At 38.8% G+C, this 23,978-nt stretch overlaps 1 protein-coding gene and 1 long non-coding RNA gene across 10 annotated transcripts in view; one reads left to right on the top strand and one right to left on the bottom strand.

Moving 5' to 3' along the window:
* Window positions 1-20,917, top strand: part of LOC103147184 (uncharacterized) — a 57,144-nt gene extending 36,227 nt beyond the window's left edge. The window contains exons 3-4 of the long non-coding RNA XR_001663831.1: window positions 818-897; window positions 20,684-20,917. This is a non-coding gene — a long non-coding RNA (uncharacterized LOC103147184). The remainder of the gene's footprint in view (window positions 1-817; window positions 898-20,683) is intronic.
* LOC103147185 (beta-1,3-galactosyltransferase 1-like) overlaps window positions 1-23,978 on the bottom strand; it is a 134,990-nt gene that overhangs the window by 15,426 nt on the left and 95,586 nt on the right. For 8 of the 9 annotated variants that reach the window (XM_007565413.1, XM_016678173.1, XM_016678175.1 and 5 more), the window contains one exon: window positions 7,614-7,709. The gene's annotated coding sequence lies outside the window, so the exon portion shown is untranslated. Of the gene's footprint in view, window positions 1-7,613; window positions 7,710-19,019; window positions 19,115-23,978 lie in introns of those variants that run through there. The other variant, XM_016678179.1, reaches the window with a different exon arrangement.

Below are 23,978 nucleotides of genomic sequence, written 5' to 3'. Positions count from 1 at the left end.
GTGTAGCGCAGTTGATTGTCACCTAATGTGTTTGATTTCTTAATTATGGGAGAGCATGGTTGACCTATGACTTCTGGAAACTTTTATTAATATCTTAAAAACGATGGCAGTACAATGTGAGCTGGAAATTTTTGCAGACCAAACAAAAATTTTTGCCGAACAAATTAATAAGTTCACTCAGGTTCTCTCCTCACGTCTCCTGGATTTTTCATCAATTCTGTACCGACTGCAGTAGTTTATAAGGCATCAGAATCATCAGCTCTAAACGTCTCTCCTGTTGGCAAAAGGCAGTCATGTTAACATCAGGGGAGCCAGGAAGTGTGAAAGGCGCTGTCATTTCTGGACCTCTTTTCATACCTAATATTCACACTTATTCATTTAACCCGGTAAACATCTGGAAGGAGGCTGTTGGGGGCGGAAGATTAGCTCCACTGCAAACATTCAAGCAAAGCATGTACAGTGCCGCAATCTGCTCACTGAATGCCACCGCTGCGCTTCACCCTGCCTCTTAAAGGGGGGTTTGAGGGGACTAGGAGTTATCAGTGAACACCATCTCAGTGCTGCCAGACAGATACAGCATGGAACAGGCTGAACACATCCCCATTATACAGCAGGGTGCAGACAACTGCACCTGTCGAGATAACACGCTGCACTCTGGGCTATAACGGAGGAGGACACACACCATGCAGCGCAGGCAGAACATTCACTGAATTTTATCCAACTTGTCCTCACTTGCAGATGTCCCTTTGTATTTTAAAAAAAAAAGAATAAAGTGTTTTTATTAATTTATTTTTTTTGTGGTATTGTGTGCACACAGGTAGCTGTGCTCACACCTGCCTGGTGCCGTGATTTGGAGCTGACGGCGCTCCTCTTAGTGGCTCTGTTGAGACTGAAGAGGTGAGTGGATGCTGGATGAAGGGTCCAGTGGTAATTACCCTGTCTACTATCTCGTTCACCACACACACACACACACACACACACACACACACAGACATGCACGCACACACTCCTGATGGCACATAGGATGAGGACATGCAGCTTCAGCACTCCTCACTGTAAATAACAGTCCCCTACTGAGGGGGCAGAGGGAGCAGCACTCATCCTGCAGAGTCTCCAGAGCCGAGGTCTGGCAGGGTCTGAGTACAGTATGCAGGATTCAGGAAACTATTCATATCATCGGTTTATATTTAGATTTCATTTTGGTCTACATTTGAGTGAGTATTTTGACTTTATCATAATTTCTAGGTATATTTTCTACTTCCAAGCTGGATAAAAGTGAATGCTTAATGGATGTAAACCTGGCATGTGACATGTATCTATGTAATGAAGGAGGAGGTCAAAACCCAACATCAACATGTGCATAAATATTAGGCAGCTTCTTTTCTTTAGAAATGACCGGACGATGGTCACCCTTCTCCGTTCGCACACAGCATGTTGGTGGAGAACGTGGTGCTAAATGACCTGCAGACGACCTGATTCTAGACGGTTGGCAGGTAGATAGGTCAGCCAAACTTTATTAACAAACCAGCGCTCTGACAACTATCCCAGCATGCAACGCGCGCTTCTTCTTCTACGGGCGAAAATAAACTCAGCGGCTGCTTACCGTAATTGCTAGACCTGTTGTGGCTCAATATTGGTCCATATATAAGGCGCACCGGATTATAAGGCGCACTGTCGGCTTTTGAGGAAATTGAATGTTTTCAGGTGCACCTTATAGTGCGGAAAATACGGTAAAATGTTTTAGAGGTATCTATGCTAGCATAAAGCACCTAAAATAAATATCTGGATTGTTTGGGCTCTTCGTTTGATTAAGAAATGAAAACTGGCTGGTGATTTTCCCAAGCTAATAATTAGAAATTAATCCTGACAGAAGTGCTCCATGTTTGTATACAAACCTAAATCCACTGAAATCCCAGGTGGAATCAAATACCGTTTTGTATTTCAGGCATTGATGCAACTTATAATTAACAAGTAAAACAATTAAACTGAGATCTGTAATCAGCTTATGTCGCCTGTTTAGGCTGCATTTTCATGGAGAGCCTCACTGAGTTTGAATCCCGGAAGCTATGAGCTGAATTTGAATTAAACAGGTACGTGACACACAATGTATGTTTAAAGTAAACACTGGCAATAAATCCTTCATTATGTATAAACTTAGATTTAGAATCTAGAGTCTCTTATATAGCATATATTTATATTTTATTGCCGTTAGACGTTAATGATCATGACAGGTACTGATCAATGTCTTACTATATAAGGTCTTACTGTTAGTGTAAATATACAATTTACATCATAAATATATCTAGTGTTTCAGTGCAGATTAAATGAGTGTTTCCTCATTTAATCTGCATTTCTTTTAGTTTATATAAAAGTTGATCAAAATCTAAAATCAATTAGATTTTGTACTTGTTTATAACCCAAGTACTTATTGTTTTATTAGGAATCATTTCTTGTTTTATCCGCCTGTTATTGTTTAATTGTATGTTCATCATTTTCAGGAGTATAAATTTAACATTATCACTGCTCTTTATTTGTAAATTTTCTATCCATTCTTAATATAAACCCTATATAAATCCTTTCAGAATAAGAGCGTAATGTTGCAGCTTAGTGAATGCTTCCAACACTGAAATGAAATTCTTTGTAGTGTCTATTGCCCTATAAAGACATTCCCAAAGTCAAAATAAACCGATCCCACTTCATTATTGCACGGATCCAGCACAGAATTGAGCTGGTGGACTGAACGAGTGGCGTGATAACCTGCGGTTCGGCTGACCACAGCTGCCTAGGGCTCTCTGATGAGGCCGTTATCTCCAGGCAGCATGAGGTCCGGTCAGAGGCCACGCCGCCCAGCGCGCCCCCGGTAAATAAATGATTTCACCCGTCGGAGCTGCTCAGCTTCAGCTGCACTAAACAGTTTGAGTCGGCGTATGAGTGAGGATGATGAGTAGCAGAGGTTGGGAAAAAGTGTGGCCACTTCGCCTTTGATCTCAGTTTAAAACAAAAACATGAACCCAAAAACATCAGGTCTGTCCATCTGTTCTGTAGTGGACTCATCAGCATTAGTAGCTTTAGATGCATCTATGGGTATAGAGTAGAGCTGTAGGTTTATTTTACTGCACTATTAGAGTGCAGATGTTGCAATCTGGTACAGTGACCACCACTGTTATAGATGACGACAAGCATGTTTTTTATTGCACTGTGTTAAATATAATGAAAAGTCTTAGGTTTTATTTCACTGTCTCTAGTGGACTGCTCTAGCAAACCCTGAAAATTAAATAGAGCCCAAAAACAAACTCACTCCAAAACTGACACAGATACCAAATGAATTGACATCTTATTGTGACGTGGGTTTTATTATACAGACACTCCAGCTTTTTCAGTTAAAACTACTTCATATTTTCCAGGAGGGCTACAAACAAGGTTCAGGAATGTCTTTGAGAGAATGTTTGAGCATTCCTCTTGTATTTGTGAAGTGAAACATTGATGTTGATGAGTCTGTTGTAATTAAAACCAAGTGATGCGTCAGGTTGAGGTCTGGTTCTTCAACACAAAACTTGCTTACCCAGGTTCTTTTAGCCATTGCTTTGTGTGCAGTCATGTTGAGAGGTGTCATCTATATAGAAACTAAAACTTTATAAACAAAAAATAGCTTGAAATGTGTTGCAGAATTAAGGGACCCTTTAACTGGAAGAAATGACCGAAGCCCAACAAAAAACCTCACCAAACCTGCCACCAAACGTAACACCTGTCTCAACACAATCAGTCATGATTCTTCTCTTAGCCACTGGGAAACCAAACCTCGTCCACTGGAGTTCAGAAACTAGAGTCCAGGCATAATTTACCCTTCTACATACAACTCCTGTTGATGTAAGGCTTGAATGCAGATGGTTGGACATAAAAACCAAAACCTTGACTGTTCTCAAGTTGAACCAAGTCACTTAAAGTTTGGAAGTCTACAGTTATTAACTCTGTCAAATGTTGGCACGGGATGGTTGTCAAAGTCCAATCAGAATGGGTGCATTTATACATTTGTCTGCCTTACAGGGTGCATTAAACATTATTTAACCTTGTTAATAAAATGGATTATATCCTGGAAATATAATCAGAACAAAAAGTGCTTGAAGATGCAAAACATTGTGAGGATTTAGAGTTAGGTTAACTGGTGTGTATGCACGAATGTATGATTGTACATCAAGCTGCCTGTCTAGATCATTGACTGGCTCTTTAATGAAACCTTTTCAAACATTCCAGCCTCCAGGCCAGACTTTGACAGAGCCTGTTGTTACAAATAAGAAATGGGGTAGGTGAAGGGAGCAGGCAAGGGCAAAAGAAATCTAGAGAGAACGACAGAGTGGGAGGATCAAAAATGTCGCAATGAAAAAATGGGGAGTGGTTGAAGGGACAGAGTAATGAGGTGGCTCTAAACCCCTGGACTGTGATTTTTACTGTCCAAAGGCCCAAATGACCATAATATATCTGCAGTGGCATAATGGCATCGCCGTTAATCAATACAAGTGACTGATTTTTCTGCCAAGTGCTGAGGCATCAAGTTTTCGACCTTGTAAATAAAAACACCCATTAGGTGACTCAACACCCCTTTAAAGTATTTCTCTAATTAGGATTAAGGAGACATGAACTGTGGGAAGGTGAATCAAATCGGTTTACAGGCAGTCTGCTCCTCTTTAACACTGGGCTTCCCAGATGACTTACTGACTGAACCTCTGACTGGCTTTACTGTCCCACAACGGTCTGACCATCGACCAGAGATCTGCGAGGCTTAACTCTTCTTTACTGCATGCAGTGAGAGAGCAGCATAGAAAGGAGAAAAGAGAACCAGCTGGATCCTTTGATACGGTATCTGCAAATGGTGAATAAAAAAGAAAGACACTGTATTTGTGACGCCTTCTGGGGGAACGCATTAGACTCAAAATTTCACCAGTTAACTTAAATCTGCTTCACTAAAACACTTTTAGATGCTTTACATCTTGCCTCATCTCTTTATATCTCTTCTTCCAAGGAGAAGAGGTTCTTTTAAAGCCGTCAAAGCGATAGGCCTCCAGGCTTCTTGAAGTTCTTTGGTGTCTTGCAGCTTTCATTGATTTTCAGCTGAGTTGGGACTGACTTAATAGGCTCAGACGTGTGTCAAACACTCTGAGATCAGGTCAGATAAGACAAAGTCACAGATGTAAAAGGCTCAAAAAGGAAATTCAAACATGCCCATATGTAGCAACACTCTGCAGCTCCTCATACCTACTACTACCTAGTAATAGGGTTCTATAAAAGAAGGGAAACATGCTTTTCAGTAAGTTCTATGTCAAACCCACCTGTGGGAAAAGTCCAGAAAACATCTAAAGAAAGGCATCCTGATTTGACTCCTGAACTAACTCAGGAAATAGACATGGGGTCTGATCGACAGACCCCATCTCTATGACCAAAGCCTCTAGCATACTTTATTTGAAGCCAAATGGTGAAAGTATGGTCACGTGGTTATAGGACGATCGTATTCTCACAGACCTTTCATAAATCCAACAATTACTAACGATCAAAACACCAAAATCAATTTAAATATAAACAATCCTTCACAACTATAATTGGATATATATTGAAAGCCATGGTCTTGGCTTTCAATAGTGGAGTATGTAGAGGAGTAGAGGAGCTATATGATGTGTCATGCCACATAGTTGAGTCATCTCTATTTGATTGGATAGCGAATGCTGAGAAATTTCTCATAGGATTTCTGGGACCTAGGTTTTCAGGCAGACCATCAGGGCCTTGATGAGCTTTTACACCCGTCCAAACAAAGCTGTCTGTGTGAAGGAACAAACTCGTCTATTTAAAACAAAAACAAATAGCTCTAGTGTGGAATAACCTTTAATTTGATAGTCAAGACATTGTAAAATGCTCTTTTAAAATGTTATAAGCAATTAAGATAGTTCCATAAAGGACCTCTATATTGATGAAGCAACTTCAATCTCAAAGACACCAACAAACACACACACTGCGGCCATCAGTTATTTGAAACAAATGCAAACGTTAAGATGTAATGCCTGTTCTAACATGATGTAGACTGTCAGGACTGACAGGTGCACAGAGGTGTCCAACATGGAGTCAAAAAAATAAATTGATGTGACTTCATGCCAGACAACTCATCTTTTTTTTTTCCAGATGAAAACATATACAGGAAGTAATAAACTTTTTCCTGATGTCTCACAACTTTAATAAAGCCAACTCAATCTTTCTCTGCATCTAACCACAGAATTTGATTAAAAACACATTCACTGACATTATCACCACAACGTAACTGCATCACTCAGTTATGCCGTATTTAGTAGAGCGATGGTGAAACTGTCATCCGTTTAGTAGATAGCGGTGTTCACCCAGCGGATGATGCAGCATGTATGAGAAAAATGTGCTGCGCTACGTTATCGGTGACAGGAAGTGATCCGGCACTGATCTCATCATTTATGACAGCTGTACTGCGGGGGATCTGAGTGATTAGCTGCAGTAAATGCCTCAGTCAGATCGATTTGGTGCGGCCAACACCATCTTCTGTGTCAGTAGCGTTAGGAAATAAACACAAAGACAAATTTATGACATTATGTAAATCAAAAACAATGTCGTTAACCCACAATGTCCACAGTGAAACATGGTAGTAGCAGCAGCATGTTGAGGGGGTGTTTTTTTGTAGTTTATTACAAAAAGTGTATTCAGAAACGAAAAATCCAGTGCCACATTTTTACTTTTTACTGGATGGAAACAAACAAACAAACAAAAAAACACTGGTAAAGAAGAAACTTGGGTTGTAAATTTTAACCAGTTTAATTTTGTCCTTTTGTTCCTTCAACACCTTGCTCCTATTTTCCAATCTGTCCTTGACTGATAGCAGAGACCTAGCATAAGAAAGCAGGAACATTCAGCTGCAGGTTAATGCAATTTGGGCTCAGTCAAAAAGATTCAAAGAAGAAAAAAACATCTCTTTCAATTCTGATGACCACAGCTCCAAAATTAAAATCAAATGAAGCTTCTTCTTCCAACTTTAAAATTATCTTTTTAAATCACAAAGAGTGCCAAACAAAGCCACCTCTGTGGTTACCATGACAACAAATTGGCTACACATACAGTCATCAGGCAGAAAAGAGCCTTAATAAAGCTGTAATAAGTTGTGTCTTGACTCTATGAAATGCATATTAGCATGCTTCCAAGAATATATAAGACATGAAGTAAAAACAACTGTTTTATAAGTCGGTGCAGCATAAACCAGCCACCTTTATGTTCACCACCCTGTAAACTCAATCATTTTCAGAAATACATTTTAACATCCTATTCCTTTCCTTCCAAAACAAAAAAAAAAAAAAGAATCCACAAAATCAATTTTTCTGGCCCTAAAATATGTAAAATCCATGAAGAAATCTTCAAATATGTCTTTATAAATGCCGCTAATAGCTACGCTTTTATTTGAGGAACTTTCGCTAAACATAATTAAATCAAACAATTTGTTTTAAACACTTCAGAGAGCAAAGTTTAGGAACAAAATTGATAAATTTCTAGGAGAAACTTTCCATTTCCCCCTCATCTTAAATGCATCTGTGAGAAAGAAAAGAGCCATGACTCACCATTAGAGCTGAGAGCAGAAGTGAGGCTGAGCGTCCGTATCGGCTTCTGCGTGAAACATCTGAGGATATTTTAGTCCAGTTTGCAGGAAAGATCATCTGTGGAGAAAAGAGGGAGCATTAGGTGATAGTTGAACTTCTTCTTTCTTTTCTTACACAGTCATACATGTTAATATAGCTACATTAGTAGTGAAAATACCCTTAAATAGACGGGTGTTTTCCCTACTGACATTAAGCCTTAATGACATCAAGATTTTCTAAAAGTTGCTCAAAGTGCTTTGAAACGGTCTCTAGAAACGTTAGTTTAAGAGATTTTCTGCAAGAACAGAAAAATTAAGATTCATTTGGGAGGGAAGCAACAGAGGAGTGAAGATGAGTTCACTGACAGATGGAAATAAACGACTTCAGAAAAGTTGATCTGGGAGCTGGGAAGCTGTCTATGGACTATGAACAATCAGTTTTAATCTGAACGAATCAGACAGAAATATTGACAGACTTGAGTCCTGGGCCAGTTGCTCAAAAAACGGTTTTCAACTTAAACTGAGGACCTGAATTAAACTCGACTCTCACGAACAACCTTTGCGTCATCAAGCAGCATTTACAATGACTCTTGGCAGACGCTCACACTCCCCTGTTAAAGGGTGCGCTTCATTTATTCATCAAGGACATTCACAGACTGCAGGCTTGTAATGGTTCATGACAACAAATCCATGTTTTACCACCAGAACAACAACCACATCCATGTCTCTACAACTGAAACTCTGCACTCAGTGACTTTGGGCTGATTTCAAAAACAAAACTGGCAAACAGTACTAAGAAGCGTTCAGTTTTTCAAAATAAAAGCACTTCCTGTCTAATTAATTCTAAAATGTAACATTAAGAGGAGCTACTTTCCTCTGAAAATCAAATTTAAGACTTTTTAAGCCCCATAGTGCCAAACTTAAATCGGTTTTTATTTTTTGCACAGAATGTATCTAACCTCAGTCAGTCAGTATCCAAAATGAACGTCGTCCAGTCAAAAGACAATAAATTTGCGCTTTGTGATGATGGACACAAAGAGTTAGCTAGCTAGCGAGGGTATATTAGCAGCTAGCTAGTGGTAGCCTCAACAGGACGCAATACAGACGTCTTCACATGACAAACTTCCGTCTGACGGAAAATTTTGGTGAGAAAAAAATCCCAACAGAATATTTGTGATTAAACAATCATGTGACAACAAAATTTAAGAACTGTGATCGACGTATTTAAGGCCAACTCACATTTTAAAAATACACATTTATAACTTGAAACATTTTACATTTAGAATTTTCTTAAAATGTACATTAGTTTAGACATACATTGTATATTCTGTAAAAGATAGTTTTAAATGTTCATGTAATAAATTAGGTTCAAGATAATGACCTCAATTCAAAACCAAAAAGCTAAATTTGATGCTTTATTCTTATTACTAAAACCTGTGAATATTCTGAGTTGACTTGGACTTTGGGTGAAAGAGTTGAGACTCAGGTGCAAAGTGAATGTAGAACTAATTCATATGAAGGGATGAATTGCACAATGCCGCTGACAGGAAATTAAACCAGGTTTTATACTCATGACAAATATTACAGTCTAAAAATATATGCATGTGTGCAATTAATCAGGTTCCGTTCAGAGTTATTTAACTTTCTTTTCTTGCACTCCATCAGTGAGTAATGCTTTACACTCCAAGCTTTTGTTTCCACTATTCAGTGAGCAGATCTGCATTGTAACTTTCATTAAATCACTAATTAAAAACACCCATAATCAATGCTCCGAGTCTTCAGATCATCTTATCATCGGCTTAATTACGGCTGATTGCGGTTTGTAGCAGAGCTCATTGCAACTTAATTTTAATTAAAACAAGAATTGATAGATAAACTCACTGCAAGCATGTCAAGATCGAGAGGAAGCCATCTTGCCGTTCAGGCCTGCTGGTTCGGAGTGTGACAGCGGTTGTATTTTATGCTTTTAAACAAATTACTTGAACGGAGACGGGATTCATAATGCATAGCTGGAGGGCTCGGTCGCAAGAGGATAAACCTTTCGATTCCTTCTAAAAGTTTGATCAGAAGATTAATCACCTTTTAGTTTCCACACAAACATTACTCAGAAATGTAAATAGTAGTTTAAAAGTCTAAAAAAAACTCCAGTGGAGTACTTTTCCATCAGAGGTCCTCAAGCTAATGCCTAATAATCAGACTGTGTAATTTGTTCTCAGTATAAATGCAGCTGTTCTGGAAAAGCAAAATGTTCTTTCCTCAAGTAAGACCACTGACCCAGCAACGATTGCTTCCTGATTGTTGGTTAAGATTTGGTTATAAGCAAGATACTACAAGACTGTCTAAGTCTGATTATGCACCACAATCTCTGTATGCAAGTTAAAAATAGCAGCGATGGTTTTGTAAAGCTGAAATAAATAACCTGACTGGTATGACCTCCAGAGTGAACCTCAAACAATATTGCAATATTCTTCAACATATGAGTTTTCAAATTAGTATTTTCATTTATGTCCTGAGCTGAATATTAACTGGTTCAATAACAAGGCTCAATTACAGCTTTGACCAGGCATACTGGGTTAGATAGCCTGACAATGGGCAAGATCAAGTCTAACATAGATAAGCGTGATTTCTGTTTTTGGTTCAATTTTGAATTAAAAACCAGAAGATAAAAGATAACCTCATACTGGTTGAATCAGACTTTCATGGGCTCAAAACTTTTTGCTTAAAACCAAAATTCATCTTAATGTACCAATAGAAAAAAAAAACAGCAAAATTCTACTTTGTGCATTTTTTTACTAAAACTTCAACTTTTATTTATTAAATTAATACAGTAATAAAAACAGATCATGTTGAGTCACAACAGCAAGAAAATTCAGGTTATAGTCTGACTATTTTCACTTCTGTGTGAACTTAGATCAAGTTCACACTTTACATGGCTAGATGATAGCCACATAAGCTAGCTACTAGCTGGTTAAGCTAAGTAGCTAGGCCAAGCTAAGCTTGATCTAATTAGCACACTAGTTAAGTAGCTGGCTTCATCTAGCTTTTTAGCACTGTAGCTAAGTAGCTACAGTAGCACTTTCGCTCAAAGTGCGAAAGTGCTTTGAGCGAAAGCACTTTCGCTCAAAGAAGTACGCTCATAAAGAAGTACAGTCTTCTTTATGAAGACTGTACTATCAGTCTTCATAAAGGAGCAAGTTGCTTCTTAGCGCTGTAGCTTCTTAGCACCAAGTTTGATGAGTTACCAAAAAGACAAAATGATTTTGTTTAAATATGTGTCAGTGTGCCAACTACTTCAGTTCACCAAAGATGAGCTGTGCTAAGCTAACTACTTAGGACAGCTAGCTTAGCACAGACTACTTAGCACAGGTTATCTTTGGTGAACTGAAGTAGTTAGCACACTGACATATTTAAATCAAATCATTTTGTCTTTTTGGTAACTCATCAAACTTGGTCACCGTTTTTGAGCCGTTTGTGGTTCCATCTCCTCTACTCACCATTGCAACAAGTTGAAGCAAACTTTTACAGAAACTGCCGTCTGATTCTGGCAAAGCGCAACACATTTTTCACAGGAAATGCAACAACTACGACACATGAAACTGAGTGCTGGTGCGGCTGGTAGGGAAATAATTTCTCGTGAAAGGTGGCGGCGAGAGTTTCATTGTATCATTTTAATGAGTCACGCTGTCATGCTCGAGGAAGTGATGGGCTGGATGCCGTGTTCGCTGGCAGCTTTTACAGCCAGGAGTTAAGAATCTGCTGTTTAAAGTCAACACCGCTGCGACACACTTTTGTATCACACACCCAGAGCCCCTGTTGTTTTAGTGCTTTCAAAAAAAAACTTTATGATCCATAAATCTGATATATCGGCTGATATATGCAGCAGATGCTACAGAACTTGTAGTTATCCATCTCCTAAATGCCAAATAGTGCTTTCTGTCATCGAGTGCATAGAGGAGCACATCGACTAGTTTCCCCTCTATTCTCTCAGAAATACCTCACATGTGAGCTACCTAGTGTTTTACAAATCCACTCCAAGTCAAACAATGAAGCAAATTTCATTAAATATTACAGGACAGGGAGAAACGGCACGTCTCAATATCTTCTAACACTCGTAATCCAATAAGTTCACTGTACGGCTATCAGTTTTCATAAAGGAGCGAGCCGCTGAGTGAGAACATCTTCCACACACCGGATTAGCGATGCATATAAAAGAAGCACCCTCTTCCACGGTCATTAATTAGTGAAATGACTTTCCAAATATGCCTTTTGTTAAAGATCCAATCTGAAGCTATAATTCAGCCTGTTGCTTTATTGACTCTGAGTTCTTGGGTTTTTGTTGGCATTGAGGACGGAGTGGGGGATTATTTGTGCAAAGAGCTAATTTGAATCATTCTATTCAAGCAGTGCATACATTTTATTATTCAGAACCAGGCCTCCTCTGGGTAATGGGACCTTTAGCGATAATTGTTTTTGAAGTTTCAACATTTTGCATGTGGTTTGAATTTTATGTAGTTTTAATCCTCCTGCTGCTCTGGTAGCTGGTTCGTTTGAACATCTATATCCTGATATTTACGTACACGGCCTAAAAAAAGACAAGTATCTCCTGTTTAATGTGTTTATTTTCCACACAGCTCATCGTGCACATCACTAAGTAAAACACTATGGATTTCCTCTATGAACTCTGTGTTGAATATATTTGACTTTCAAACTTTAATATCACGTTTCACTGCATAATTTTGCACAAGAACATCCAGCTAATAAATCCACTCTTGGCCATCGTCAGAGTCCTGGCCCAAGACGGCATACAGAAGTTCCCCCCTAATTGGGTTGTTTCTGGATTTAGAGAGTTTCCTTCAAAGTTTGGCATTAATACATTTTAAAATTCAAAAAACTACATTTATATGTTGCGTTTCACCTCCAAAAGAGTAGCCAGCGCTCTCCGCAGCCATCGATCAAAACTACTACAACTATTAGACTCCGAGTAAGGACAGGAAGAACGTCAATAGGACAGCCTTGGGAAAACGCCAATGACCTAAAGCGAAATAAAGATTTTCTTTAGCCACAAAGTTTACATAAGTCTGCAATAACACTGACCACCCGCTTAATATTGAGTGTCAAGGTTTTACTGGAAAAACTGATCTAACAAAAGAAGATTTCTTTCCATTAAATGTGACGTGAGCATTGGAGAACTGAATGTTTTGGTGAACAACAGACTGCATCTGGTGAAAAACCTTGGATCCAAGCTAAAGAATGTTCTGCTGTTTCCATATCTGGTGAGTGCACCATGACCTAGAACTGCATGTATGAATATAAGTCTGCATTGTAACCAGGAACTGGGAAAGATGGTAGTTTTTAAGCCCAGCTGCTAATGCTAAGGCTCAGCTAATGCTAACGCTAACTGCAGCTGCCATTAGTTCTGCGGTGTTTATAAGATGACTTGTTCTGTTTGGATCATGACTGCCTGTAGCCTGGTGTCAAAGCTCAAACACACGTTAGTATTTGTATTAGTGGAACTAATGGTGCATTTGGAACTTATTTTGATGATCCAGTTGCTATTTTCATCTTTAGTGGCTGAGCTGAAAATTCTGGATTACGCCAAATTGTGTTTTTCACCACTATACATTTTAATATTATAATATTGCTTTCTAATTTAGCAAATAATTCTTGAGACATTATTTTATTAAAATTATCTATTTTTGCCTGGTTGTTTAAACACATACCGACTTTTAGAGCTAATTTAGCCTCAATTCCTCATAATAAACTTTGCTTCTTAAATATGTATTAGTATATATATATATTCAACCTGAACTGTGATATCACTGCAATATTTTTAACTCGTGTTGGTTGTAATATTTTTTCTTTAGGTTATTACTTTTCATATTCTCCTTTTTCGGTTTTAATAAGTTAGCCTAGTCAAATAGTGTATTGGCTAACACATTTTAACTGCATGGCAGTAATTTTTTAAATCCTTATTGTAAAGAGTAGTTTATGTTTATGCTGTGCATCTGTGCAACTAAAGGGGCCGAAGACAAGTACATCAAATCAAAATCAAATCAAATTTTATTTGTATAGCACATTTCAGCATCAAGGCATTTCAAAGTGTTTCATTTGTGGATTTATTTTATTTTATTTTTATTTGTGCTCAATGTGGAAAAATTTCCAGGGCTTTGAAAGTGAAAACGGATCCGGCTCATGGATGAGACGGAGGCCGTGAGTCACTCCTCACTTTTTAAATCTTTTACTGGGTTTTGTTGGCTCTCTCGTCTCTGTTGTTTACAGACTTCAAGATGAAACTTTAATGCTGTCCATGTGAAGAGTTCAAAGAGAATACAAGAAGTAAACATGCGGGAACAGGAAGTTACATGTTGGAGAGGGATTGAACAAGAACTAACAAAAACATTACAATTACTATTATTTATGTGTTTTTTTTTCTTCCAAAAAATAATTCTATTGAAGGTCAATTTGGAGAAAAATGGTTATTTCCAACTCTTCTTTAGTTGCTGTAAATCCTCCATCTTCTCCTTTGCAATCTTTTGGAGTTTGGTTATTCATTTCTTCATAATAGTAATTGCAGTTCTTTTACCAGGAGAATGAAAACGTCTACCTCTGATTCACGTGAATACATGGAAGACGTGAAGCAAACGTGGTCGATCTGTTCGCACACCTGACTGCACAGCGACCGAACGGAACAGCTCATGACATTCGATACGTTTACAGCCTGAAATAATCAGCAGAGACAATGCAGAGCCCATTTTCCAGAAGCTGCGCCGCTGATTATGGTTTCTAAAGCAAGACCAATTAGCAAGACCCATCAAGCTGTGCTGCTGAGAGTCCTCGTTTAGATTTAATTACATGATAGAAGTACGGCTGCCAGCGAGAGAGAGGGTGAGCAAAAAAAATAACTGTTTATCAAACACTGTCCTGGTTCTGAAAGCCTCGGTTAATGTGTCACTTTCCTTAGTCTGCCACTGGAAAGAAAAAAAAAGACTATTATTTTAAGAGCTGAATGCAAATGAGTTTCTAATTTACATAAAAAGTTATTTGATTAATTTTAGCGCCACACAGACATGGATGGTAGGAACTTGGTTTAAAGTTCCTAGTTTAAACCAAGTTTGCATATCAACTGGGGTTGTCGACGTTAACGCACTGCAGATTAATCACATTCCCAATTTTATTTCTAAAAGTCTAGATCTTGTACTGCACTTTAAAAAACACTCTAAAAGAAAACACTGCAATGGAAGTTTGGATAAAAAACCAATGGAGAGGTCATTACGTCAAGTTGCTGCTTGTAAAGATGATTCTGCAAGCTGTTAAATCGTTACAGCTTCTTTTCTTCCTTTTGCCTTTACCAAATTTTAAGACTTTTCCCCCCCAATATGGGCTTGTGTCTCATTTTGAGAGCAGGAAACTCAGAGATACAGAGCATCTGTGTTGGTTTTAGTCGAGTGTTTGATGACACAGTTTAAAACCTGCTAGCATCAACACCTCAGCGAAACGTTCAGCCTGTGAGTGGAATCAGCCTGGGGTTTGATTCCACTTCCCATTTAATGAAAGCCGTCAGCTGTGCTTTATTGTCGCTTCAAAGGAACTGATGTAGCACAAAGTAAAACAAGTTACTGCCCTTCAGTCAGTCGGCAAGCCAGTGAACGCCCCCATCGACCAAAATAATACAAATTGTTGAATGCTTTATATACCCTTTAAATATGCATGAAAATAAGAATGAAACTGTAAAAATTTGGTTTTTCAGATTGTATTCACTGCAGTTTTGTGCTACTTGGATTTCCAAGTGTAAACTGTGTTTGCCTCCAGAATGATCTAGTATTTAATGGCATCCATTCTTCTTCCTGTGATCTTTTCACGTCCTACTGGCTGCACCGAAACCCAAAACCCTAATCAATTCCAACATGTGGAACTCTTAAAGGGTTTTTTATTAACTCGACCTTTTGTCCACTAAACGGTGTTCAGAGGCCAAAACTTTTAGCAGTTATACTAAGAAAGTTGTGTTTTTTTAAATTCTGCCAAAAAATCTTGAACAGCCATAAAAATACATTTGAGTAGCATATTATTACTACTTTAAATTTTATGCACACTATAAAATTAAATGTTACTGTGATAAAATTAAAAATTAAGTTGGCAAATAAGCCAAGGATAGCCATACTAACACTGGGAGTGCTACATTACCAATATGCTAGAATTTAGGATAATTAATTCTCCTGCTTTGCCTCCATAATTAAGCTCATTTTTAAAGATTAAATCTTATTCTGGAATGTTTGAACATAAAAAGAGAAAATGGAAGAAATATAGGCGTATTGGTGCTTATGCCCCCATATTTTTCTTATATTTTTAAATTGGTAAACTTTCTGCTGCTTGTATGGATGAGATGTAAACACATAATTTAATTCTAACTTTAACCTTGTTTACTTCTTGCAGTTTGACCTGCGTGCCATTTAAAGGTTTATTCCTTTTAATGAGATTTGTTATGTTGATTCTTCATCCACACCACATACCGTTAAACTGAAGTCATCCGAACTCGAGCAAATCAGGCCTGGATCTGAACTGAGACACCGTAATGAGCCCCGGTTTGTGGCCTCCGCTGCAGGAGAGCTCCACGCCTCGCCACTAACCTGCTGTGTGCTAATGACTGTACAGATCACCCTGTACTGACACCTCCTACATATATACACAAGCACACATATGGACACGTGAACACCAATATGTAGACATGCACTGCTGTCGTTATGTGTTCCTAGACCATACTAATGGCCAATTATTCCAGATTTCTGGCCATTGGTAAATCTAACGAGTGTGTTTGCTGAATATACCAAACTAACTTTATCCTGTGGTAGAAGTTTCTTCTCAAAGAGGTTTTTACCACTCATATGCCTTGTCTGTCAGCATAACAGACTGAGATTGGATTTGGGAGACGCCAGAAACCAGTTGGTGTTAAAGCCAAAAACCAGAATGGAACAACAAGAACCTGAAGTACAACAAGAAGATCATTCCCTAAAGCCCCTTCTGCATTGTCAAACCTCACTCAATCAGCCTCACTCAGTCAGACTCACTCAGTCAAATCCCTTGCGGCTTTGCCTGACTTGTACTACCTCTGAAGTGGTTACAAAAAAACAGTGAGGAACCGCTTATAGTCTGAAAATGGAGATGAATCTGGCTGGGGCTGACTGAGGAAGAAACAGTTAAAGCCACCCACAGTTAAAGCTCATGATCCTCTACTTTCACAACCCAATGCGAAAGTAGAGGACCAAGAGGAACGATTATGGAAAGATAAGCCCCTGTGTGGCATGTATCAAAGGCAAATGAAAGAAAAGCTACCAATGGGTGGAGAAGGATAGACTGAAGGAGAGTACAGAGGCACTAGAGGCTCCCAGCTCAAGAACAATAGAGGATGGCTTATACTGCACCAAACATGAACCAAGACGAACCAAGAATCAGTCAAATCCAAGAAATACCAAGAAACAAAGAAAAATGGCCATAAGACACTAGAGAAATATCAAAGGCTCAAAGTTATGGAGAGTCGAGGCCCAATGGTGATATCGCCTAGAAGTGAAGTTGGCTGAAGTGTAAAAAGTTTTCTTTATTAATTTATTTTGACTGATTTAACAGTTATAACTTTCAGAAAACCAACTTGGAAGGCAAAATATTATGGGCAATTAAAACAGAACAATTTTCTCCTAATCATGGCAGCCATCTGGATAATTTCCTGCTTTTTACCATTTCTTGCTCAACAAGTTTTTCCAGGGAAAGTGCATGTGTGACTCATTCCATCTCTACAGAATACTGATACACCCACCACCTTCCAGTGAAACTTCCTTTATCTGGTGGTGGAGTTCAGTCACTTTCATCAATACTTCCACAGGGCAACACAAACTGAGGAACAGGTAAAGAGCAGGTGAATAAAAACCAAAGGGCACACGAGGCATACGTGTGGAATGACGCCTGCAGTGTGCTCAGCTCATTAGCTGCTGCACATGATGTTTGACTGCTCTTTGAACACACGGCTGTGTCGCAGTCTGGACTGCCGTTGACATATTGGTGACATCAAAGAGAATATTGGAGGGGCTGAGCAGTACGCCACATCACACCGAGGTGACGAAGCTGCACACCCCACTGCCATCAAAGCGTTTTTGTGTGTATGAAAGGAAGAGCTGTGAGCAGAGGAGAAAAGAGGATTTGTGGCATTATGCATATGCTAATTAGATGTCGCTTTGTGTCAAAACTTTTTGCGCTGCATACCTAAATGAGAATTGTGAGAAACACTCTGTGCCCCACTGAGTTCGAGAAAACCTGAGACTTTGAGGTCTCAATTTGGGTTTTTCCATCGAGAGCTAACCAGAGCTGGTGCTGGGTTCAGTTCTACTGGTCCTATAATGGAACCTGAGTGGTTTTCTACACCTGAGACCCAACTTTGCTACATCAATGTGTGACTATAATATCGGTTGACCCACTTGAACTCCATGTGAGGGGAAATCATTCTGTGAAATTAGCAAAATTTGTGTGAAATCATGCAAAATTTTGATCTTGCACATGTAATATGACTGAAGAAAGCTGAAAATGTTGAAATGTGTTTGCCGTTATTGCATCCTGTGTGTTGGGTTTCACCGAGGGTGGCGGAGACTTTCGCCTGTCACTGTTGTTTGTTGCTCCCCACATGTCCAATGTGTCTCAATTGGAATAATTCTGCAAAGAGTGGACTACAATTAAAAAGTTTGGAGTCACAAAATGGGGCAAACTATTTTATTTGCCATAAAAAGACCAATACATGAGCTACACTTGTTTAGGGCTAACAACAGGTTAGCTAAGTAAAGACAGCCATAAAGTTTTGACATAATTTCATGTGAAACACGCTAGTCTTTAGGAAACCACCTTTTTCTGCTGACAATACTTCAATCTAGTGCAGTTTGCTGAAGTGCTAGTCTAATGTTAGCATGAATACTCTGTTGTGATATGGCTTATTATTAGTTAAGCTTCTAGCATTATTCAGTCCGGCATTAGTTGATGACGTGTGGAGAAATTCACTGAAAAAGTTGCGCTCTAACTTCATTAACCTTTTTGAAGGTCATAGAATTCGATTACTTGTGTTTCAGCTGCTCTCCATCAAGATTACAAACTTGTTTCTTACAAGTCAGAGGAAGAAAAAACAAACAAATAATAAAAAAAACAACAACTGTGTGGAAAATGAGAAACAGGTTTGATTTTTGTCTACGTTTGAGCCGTAAAGAGAGCAGAGGGAAAATAAGCACCACACAGTGTGTGACCTCAGCCAATAAAAATTCATTTTGTAAGCCTAATGGTCCCCTGCGACTCCCCCATTGCAGGAGTTTGTGATCTCTTTTGCTGAGCAGCGGCGCCCTTATTCCCCATGCTGTCTGTTTACCTGAACCTAGTGGGGAGAAAAACTGAATCCAGCAGCAGGAGGGAGTCTAAGCTCTGAGCGATGGCTGCACCCTTGAACTCCTTCTCTGACTCACCGTTTCGCTCAGACAAAAAGGCAATTATCGCACATTGGCTCTCTGCCTCGTCTGCGGATCCCCAGCAAATGTGAAAGAGGAAAAAGTTTTGGGGGCAAAATGTCTTTTTAAAAAAAAAGAAAAGAAAAGCATTTCTGCGTTGCCACGGACACAAGTGCGCATCTTCACCAACAACTCGCAACACTGTGGGAGCAAAATACCAAAAGCAAAAAGCCTGGTGTGTAGGTGTGCACGTGGGTGGAACATTGTTATGCACCCGGTGTGTGTGTGTGTGTGTGTGTGTGACAGAGTTTCTCACCAATTAACAAGCTACTGCTGAACTCCTGTGCTCAGGTTTGTGAACAGTTGTGCAAAAAAAAAAATGCACCGATGATAGATTTAACACCGCTCATAGCTAAGAAATAATCCTAGAAAAATAAATAAATAAATAAAAAATGTACAGCGTGACCCTCATCGTCTTGTTCTGCTGCCTGAATGACAATGGAGACCCTGAGCTTTCAGTGCAATGAGACAGAAAATGAACAGAGCTCGCCCAGAAAACGTTTTAATGACTCCTAATTATCTTTGACATGGTGCCAAGTGATACGGTAGTCATGCAGGACAGACTAATCCTTTTAACTACTTTAACTACATATTATCAAGACATGTCTATTGAAAAATGCATTGTAAGGATAATTTGAAATCTGCTGCAGGTGCAAAGTGCCTAAAGCGGGACGTTAACACCCCCATGTGCTCCGTTTCTTTGCTCTTATGCGAAAGAAATGACTTTTGTTCGACATAGAAAAGTTTGAACATCCAAGGGAACGGCATTTAGTTATCTCTTACAACAGTTCACTTTTTATTATAAATGTTTCAGCTCAAACACCTTTTAATACCAAGCACAGATAACATGAGTAGATGCAAAAAGCAGTTTTTAAATGAGGCGATGCTATCCGACCCAAACTGTCAGTGAAAAATGAACTGTCCCCATATTTGATACGATTGTAAATCATCTGTTTAGTCACCTTTTCTTGTTCAAAACACACCAAGAATATCCGATATACTAAAACTAATTTGGCCAATAACCAATACTGGTATTTTTCCCCTACATCTACTTACTGAAACTATATGACTGTCTCTACTTTGTCATTTTAGCCAAATGCAAAATGCTAAGAAGGCTGAAAATGATGCCACACGATCAACTTTCATTATGTTTAATGTCAAATTTATTCATGACCTCTGCTCTCTAAAACAGTGCAAATTTGTAAATCTTCACAAAACTAAACTCAACCTGTTAACAAGTGACAAGTGAAAAGCACATCAGTCATACATTAATACTCAACAGTTTGACGTTGCGCTGTGCAGCAGGCATTCATTATCACTGGTTTGTCATAAAAACACCTTTTATATCAGTGAATTATTCTGACGGAATGGCCGATACCAATACAATGCCAATAATATTGCGTATCCCTACTGGCCAGTTCAACAAAATGTCTCCAAAGCTGCTATGAATGCTCATTTTTATACCCACAAGTTTAAATGTAAGCACCGTACTGATACAGAAAATGGCCAACTTCTTTTCTCTCCACAGAAACCACTTCCACACGGAAGAGTGTGGAAGTTGATCTATTCACTGATCAGAAAACGGTCTGGTCCTTCTGAAAACTGCACCAATCTCCTCAACAGCTGATTCCTTGGAGCAGCTGAAATTAAAAGAGCATCAGTGAGTAGCCAGCATTCAGGAGTACAACCCTGAGACTAAAGAGGATGGGTGGCCTTTTGACAGAGGGCTTCTCCAAGGAGAGGACTTTATTACTTTTCAAGGCCTCATCAGTGCTTCTCTCATTAACGGCTTACATGACCCTCCATGTAAAGCACCATACATTACACAACCACCGAGTGTGACCTGCAAAGCCAGCATTAAATTACACAGGCGTAGAAAGGCAGGTCATTACGCTGCGTGGCAGATAATTTTCTGTTCAATTCTGCCAGCCTTGTTTTTACTCCCTCCTCTCATTCCATGCACAATAACCTCTCTCTCTGATGAAGGGCTTATGGCAGCAGAGATACCACGCATGGACTATTACTGAATATTTCATAGCGATACTGCATTAAATTTTTAATTAGATTTTAAACAGCCTGATACGAAAGGATTGTTCTGAGCCACTTCTGGAGATTCTAATGTGATCGGCGATGTGAATTTAGCCGAGCTATTTCTGTTCAAATATGTTCGTGGAGAGCCTCGCGGTGTTTGCTCATGACACAGATTTGAACACGTGTTCACACAGCTCCGGGGCCGTTTTCTGATCGCAAAGATGTGCCGGGTTTTCTTCAGAGTGTTCATTCGTTCGTTACGGGGAACCAATAACCAAACTGCTTTTTTCTAATAATAATTAATTCCTGTTTTATTTTAGAGAACTGAGTCAACATGAAGTCTTTTGTTAAACCCCAAGCATGATAAATGTTTAGTTTATTAAATTCTACCAGAATAATTTGAATTTAGCTTCCTGTGATAATGTCTCATAAACTGATTAAACTTTCTTAGGATGTCTTTCTTATGATAATAATCCTTGATGTCTTCCAAACTTTGCATTACAAGCACAAATTGTGTTTTATAGGGACTTTGTGTGATAGACACACGAAGTGCTGCGTATACTTGTGAAGTGGAAGGAAAATGATGCATAGTTTAAAATGTTTACGCAGAAAAGTCTGAAAAATGCGACCTCCATGTTTATATATCTCCCAGGATTCGACATTTTATGGAACGAACCTTCACCGCAATTACAGCTGCGAGGTTTTTGGAGTCTGTCAGATTAAATTTCACACTGGTGGAGTCTGCAAATTAGATGAGTTCCAAAGTTGCACTTGGTTTTACTCTATATAGGGGTCTCAATAATATCCACCCCACACTTTTTTTTGCATTTTTAAATGCACAGCTTCCTCACACATTACAGTTATGAAAGCCATGGTGATCTATCATATAAAATCCTAATTAAATAAACTGAACTTGAAAGTTCTACTGCTTAAAGCAGCAGAATTATCCGCTGCCTGGAAATAAGGTCTCTATACAGACACCTTATTTCAATTCATTTTTTAGAAGCAGTTTTGTAGCATTAAGTTGCCTTGAAACAAGTTTCAACATTTAAAAATCCCATTTTCGTTTTTATGGACTACTTTAATTACCTTCTGAGCCGTCTGTCCTTTCAAGGAACGATGACCAGGGACCACATTTATCATCCACAGACAAGTACTAAATCTACCATCTCTTGATAAATGCAACTCATCAGTGGTATTAGTCTTAACTGACTGTTTTGCTGGTTCATTCAGAAGGCATGCTGTACAATCTGACCCTCAAATGCCCATTTTTAACACAGTAAACCAACCAAACAGGAAGATGCTTCATATGCCCCTTAAATGGACATTATAACCCAATAAATCAAATGCATATTTGTCTCTGAGCAGCACTGAGTGAGTAGTGATCAGGATGAATATTTAGAAATCTAGGTAGTGCGCGCACACACACACACACACACCCCCACACACAAAAACAGTTCAAACATGAACCAGAAAAGTCAAATTTTATGCTGCAATTTTATGAAAACTGCTTGTTGATATAAGAGATAAGATGAGCAAGTGAGAATAATAACATTCCTAAAACTTTTTGATGATCTGGTTTACAGAGTAAACGATGCCTTTAGCTTAAGTTACATACAACATTCTCTGCAGCAGGCTTAAACACAAGGCTCATGACTTAAATGGTCTTTGAAAGGTTAGAATAACGCTCACACAAATAGAAGTGATTTCAAAAGAAACGCTGGCCGGAAATCCTGAAAACTGTTTTGTTCCTCGGAGCAGCAATCTAAATCCCAAAGACAATGGAAATGTGTAGGAGACGTACTGTAAGCCCTTCTGCTGTAGGCTTTAATGCTGACATCTATAGAAGCTCAAATACCTTTAGCAACAATCCAGCTGAAGACATTTATTTGATGTTCTGGGTACAGCTTATGGGAGTTATGTGAAAACACTGTACATAGAACAATCTAATTAGCAAACCTATACAGACCTACATTAATGGATGAATTAAATTGCGCAGTGATAGTACTGTTTTTGATGCAATCTGGCATTACTCTGGCTGGACACTCTTAGCACAAAGGGTAGAAAACATTGAAACCGGTTGGTTTCCTTTAGGGCTGAGTTTGGGGTCATAAACAGGTTATTTATGAAGCACAATGTCAGCCTGTAGGAACCATCAAGCCTCCAATGAACCAAAAACTGTTGAAACATCAGAGGTTTGAGTCAGGATGAGGCTTTTACACCACAAAGAACATCATGAAGTTTAAGAATTTAACTTCTTAACTAATGAAACTGCTGGATGATCCAAAATAGAAACATCATACTATTAAAGACGTACGATGTTGGGATTGCCCCAACTGTTTAGACCATTTGTAAACGGTGCTTTATGGAAACCTACCATTTGTTAAGTATCCTCCAAGAAATACGCCAAATTCTTGTTGGACACAAAAACCCTGCAAGTTATTTTGTTTGGGAAATTATTCATATTTGTGCAGCACATGGGAAAACTTTTGTGTGCTTCTTTGTAATGTACAATTCTAGCAATAGACATTCCTATAGAGCAGAGCTATTTTTTTTGTTTTGCGCTTCAGCGTTTTTGCTAACTGTGAAAATACCTAGCGCACTTAGCTTGCCCTGAATTAATTTTTCTAGATAAATTTTGCAGTTCTAATTTTGTTGGCTGTTGAGCCAAAGCCATACAGGTATTTGTGTAATGACAAAATTGACCCTATTGAGAGCGATATATTATGTTGCAACATGGCATGTAGCAACATGGTCTGCTAAAACCCATGTTAGTATAGCACTTTAGCATT

The sequence above is a fragment of the Poecilia formosa genome, unplaced genomic scaffold (genome assembly GCF_000485575.1).
Source record: "Poecilia formosa unplaced genomic scaffold, Poecilia_formosa-5.1.2 Scaffold175, whole genome shotgun sequence".
NCBI lineage: Eukaryota > Metazoa > Chordata > Actinopteri > Cyprinodontiformes > Poeciliidae > Poecilia > Poecilia formosa.
Note: the sequence above shows the minus strand (reverse complement) of the source record. Positions and strands in the feature narration are given on the sequence as shown.